The sequence below is a fragment of the Pan troglodytes genome, chromosome 9 (genome assembly GCF_028858775.2).
Source record: "Pan troglodytes isolate AG18354 chromosome 9, NHGRI_mPanTro3-v2.0_pri, whole genome shotgun sequence".
NCBI lineage: Eukaryota > Metazoa > Chordata > Mammalia > Primates > Hominidae > Pan > Pan troglodytes.
In genome coordinates this window covers 108,016,859-108,021,961 of record NC_072407.2, presented here as the reverse complement: position 1 = coordinate 108,021,961, position 5,103 = coordinate 108,016,859, and positions in this window count along the sequence as shown.

Below are 5,103 nucleotides of genomic sequence, written 5' to 3'. Positions count from 1 at the left end.
ACTGCATTTGGAGACAAGAGAAGTAAAGTGATATTACTTCTCTTTTGTTACATAATAAGCAATGAAATAGGAATAGTTTAGTTTATTATATTCCCAGTCTGAGGCTTTTAATAAACTGTGGCCAGGCAGTCTAGAACAGCATTTGATAGAAATAAAATGAAAGACATATGTATTAGTCCATTTTCATACTGCTGATAAAGATATACCTGAGACTGGGTAATTTCCAAAAGAAAGAGATTTAATGGACTTACAGTTCCATGTGGCTGGGGAGGCCTCACAATCATGGCAGAAGGTGAAAGGCATGTCTCATATGGTGGCAGACAAGAGAAGAGAGAGCTTGTGCAGGGAAACTCCCATTTTTAAAACCATTAGATTTCATGAGACTGTCATGAGTAAGTAGAGATAAGCATGTCTCTACTTACTGACAAAGTCATCAGTAATAACCTGTAAGCTTACACCGATCATTACATTTTAAAGCGTATATTTCATAATTACTTCCTATTTTATGGGAGAGTTCCTCCAAGAATATCCAGCAAGGATTTACCATTCATTCAGAATATTCCATCATTTATTAAACAAATATTTTTTGAGTGTCTGTTACATTCACTATCATGATTACAGCACAGGAAAGACCCACCCCCATAATTCAATCACCTCCCACTGGGCTCCTCCCAAGACATGTGGGAATTGTGAGAGTTACAATTCAAGATGAGACTTGGGTGGGGACACAGCCAAACCACATCAACACAAAAGTTCAAATTTTCTATTAGCCTCATTAAAAAAAAATAAAAAAACACAAGTAGCCAAAGAAATACTCAGAAAAAAGAACAAAGTTGGAGGTATCACACTTCCTCATTTCAAACTGTATTACAATGCTACAGTATCAAAATAGTATGGTACTAGCATAAAACCATACACACATACCAATGGAACAGAATGGAGAAGCCAGAAATAAATCCACCCACATACAGTCAACTAATCTTTGATATAGGTGTCAATGAATATATACAATATGCAATGTGAAAACGATAGTCTCTTCAATAAATGGTGTTGGAAAACTTTTGTATATTGGATATCCACATAGAAAAGAATAAAATTGGACCCTCATCTTATACCACATACAATAATTAACTTGAAATGGATTAAAGATGTAAATACAAGACTTGACACTCTAAAACTCCTAAATGAAACCATAGGGGAAAATCTCCTTGACATTGGTCTTGGCAATGATATTTTGGATAAGACGCTGAAGCACAAAGAAAAGCAAAAATTAGTGGTACTACAACAAACTTAAAGCCTTCTGTACAGCAAAGGAAACAAAATGGAAAAGCAACCTATGGAATAAAAATAGTTGTAAACCATATATCTGGTAAGAGATTAATATCCAAAATATATAAGGAATTCATATAACTCAATAGCAAAAAAACAAATAACCTGATTGAAAAATGGACAAAAAAAATCTACATAGACACTTCTCCAAAATAGACATACAAATGGCCCACAAGTATATGAAAAGATGATCAACATCATTAACCATCAAGGAAATACAAATCAAACCCACAATGACATGTCACCTTATAGCTGTCAGAATGGCTATTAGCTTTTAAAAAGACAACAAGTATTGGTGAGGACATGGGAAAAGGAAAACCCTTGTACACTGTTGGTGGGAACAGAAATTGGTACAACTATTATGAAAACAAGTATGGAGGTTCCTCAAAAAATTAAAAATAGAGCAACCATACAATTCAGCAATTCAGCAACCCCACTATTGGGTATATATTAATAAGGAAATGAAATTAGTATGTCAAAGACATATCTACACTTCCATGTTTATTGCAGTATTACTCATAATAGCCAAGATATGGAAATAACCTAAGTGTCCATCTATGGATGAGTTCATAAAGAACCTGTGGTGTGTATATGTATATACATATACATATACACAATGGAATATTATTCAGCCATAAAAATGAAGGAAATTCTGCCATTTGCATCAAGAGGACGTTATACTAAGTGAAATAAGCCACACACAGAAAGACAAATACTGTATGATCTCACCTATATGTGGAATCACAAAAACTTGAATTCTACTCAGATGCAGTGGCTCACACCTGTAAGCACTTTGCAAGGCTGAGGTGGAAGGACTGCTTGAGGCTGGAAGTTCTAGTCAGCCTGGGCAACACAGTGAGACCCTGTCTCAACCAAAAAAATAAAAAAATAAATTGCCAGATGTGGCAGCGATGCCTGGGGTCCTAGCAAGGTGGGAAGATCACGTTTGCTGAGGAGTTCTAAGCTGCAGTGAGCTATGACCATTCCATTGCACTTCAGCCTGGACAACAGAGTGAGACTCTGTCTCTAAAAGGAAAAAAAAAAAAAAGTAGAACTCAAAGAAGTAGAGAGCAGAATGGTACTGCCAGGGCTGGGGGTTGGGAAGAAACCTCCAGTTATAAAATGAATAAGTTATGGGAATCTGTCATAAAGCATGGTGACTATAGTTAATATTATATTGTTTACTTGAAATTTTCTAAGAAAGTACATCTTAAGTGCCCTCACCCCCCCTACCCAACCCCCCACCAAATAATGGTAACTATGTGTGGTGATGGATGTATTGATTGTGGTAATCATTTCACAATGTATATGTATATCAAATCATCATGAATATATATAATTTTTATTTGTCAATCATACCTCAATAAAGCTGGAAACAATTTAAAAACAGGTAAAATTAATTTTAATAATATATTTTTCTTAACCTAATTATGCAAAAATTATAATTTCAACTTATAGTCAACACAAAAATTATTAGTGAGATATTTATTTTTTTCATGCTAAATCTTGGAATCCTGCATATATTTTACACTTATAGCACATCTCAATTCAGACACTATTTTTAAATCAGAAATACTTGATCTATATTTAGATTTCCAAAAGTTTACAATTGAAAAAGTATACACATAACCCAAATTTTCCAAATAGAAGTATCTAGTAACTTGAATCAAATATCAGTTTTTAAATTAAAGTTAATTAAAATTAATAAAATTAAAATTCAGTTATTTGGTTGTACTAGCCACATTCCAATGACTCATCTGGCTATCACAGTTGGACAGCACAGTTGTAAAATAAGTGTGTAAGTATCTTTGGGTCAAATCTCTAGCCTGGACTTAAGAAAAATTAAATCAGCAAACAGGTTGATCATGGAGTTCTGATAGTACACATTATGGATTACCTTCAAATTCTTCATTGTTGGTCCATATCCACTCAGACAAGATGTAGCTGAGAGGAAATAGTGAGGGTATTTGGAAAAGATACTTCAATTAGCAAAGAGACTGAGGTTAATTGGGGAAAGCTTAGAGTTCATGATACGAAAGCAAAAGTTTGTTAATACTGATTCACCATTCTTGTCCCCATTACTGAGGTAAATAAACAGAGTCAAGTGGTGGACAGGTTCTGAACAGAACTGATAGTGTCTGGTTATGATGGGGATAGCTAGTTATCTTACTTTCTCACTGCACTCATCAAAAAAACACCACCCACCACGAACAAAATCCAAAATTATAAAATACAACTTGTATTTTTCCAAAAATTACAAGTTTCTTTTGATCTACTTTGGCAAAAGTATAGACATGCTTCTTTGACAAACATGTCTATACTTACTGACAAAGTCATAAGTAACAATCTGTAAGATCAAACTGATCATTACATTTTAAAGAGCATATTTCATAATTACTCCCTATTTTATGGGAGAGTTCCTCCAAGAACATCCAGCAAGGATGCACCATTCCTCCAGAATATTCCACCATTTATTTACCAAATCTTTTTTGTCTGTTACATTCTAGGCACTGCGTTATTCACAACAGTAAACAAGAAAAGCCCCACCCACATAAAATATGTGGGAAGTGCTGTCAGAGGAAAGGCCGTGATGAGAGCTCGCTGAAGTAGGCTTGCAGATTTAGTAAACAAAAATTTTTATTTTTTTAAATTTAGCAAATAAACATATGGATACCAAATATTCCATTGGACAGATTAAAAATTATTTGCTTTTTATCTGAACTTCAAATTTAACTGAGCGTCCTGTTTTTATCTGGCAAACCTACATGGAAGGGAATACTTGGAAGTGGAGGGAGGGTGAATGGAGATAATTTTGGAAGCCTTCCTTTAGAAAGGAATTTCTAAAAATGAATGCTAGGCATAGCGGAGAAGCAGGGAGGAAACACAGCAATGCAAACTGACTTCCCAGTAGCCACTGTAGAGTTCAGGAACTGAAAGAAGCAAAGGGAATGGGGTAAGGAAGAAGAAATGTGGGTATAATGTCGAGAGATGAAGCTTGAGGGAAAAGTAGGTGCCTTATTTTTCAGGTTCGATAAGGAGTTTGTACTGTATCACCAGTGGTGAGATTCCACTAAAAAACTTTAAGCAGCTCATTTTGGCTACAACGTGAAGAATGAACTACAGTCCGGCAGACAGGATGTTGGGAGACCAGTTAGGAGGCTACTGATGGAATTCAGGTGAGTCCACAGAGGCCTGGACAGAGGCAGCGGGAAGAAAGGTGCACTAGTCACAAACACCTGAACGTGAGACGGCAGAAAATAAGCAACTGCAAACTTGAATATAGAGGAGGACTGGGAGAGAAGAAAGCAGAAGCACATATTTGGGGAAACAGTGAAGAATGGTAAAAATAAATAAATAAATAAATAAATAAATAAATAAATTCAAATGTCTTCTGAGAAGTATATAGTATGATAAGGACTAAGAAGTGACTCCTAGATTTAGCCATAAGGAAGTCACCAGCGACCTTTGGCACGGGCAGCCTTAGAGGAATGGCTGAGGCCAATTAGGTCGCAGCTGGTCGAGGAGAAGGTGATGCTGGCCTAAGAACCCGACTGGGGCAGCACAAGCTTCCTACTTCTTCTTTGCCCTTTTAACAGGTGAGGGTCAAGGACAAGAGACGAGTTTGGAGATGCAACGGCCAGTGCCCCAATCAGTTGGAACAGCGCAGCAAGCGGATCGCTAGGGGCCAATCCCTTCCTAGAGTCCACTTGACTGACAGAGCTGCGCGCCACAGACGGGGCACAGACAGGGAGGTGAATCACGAGGGGGCGGAAT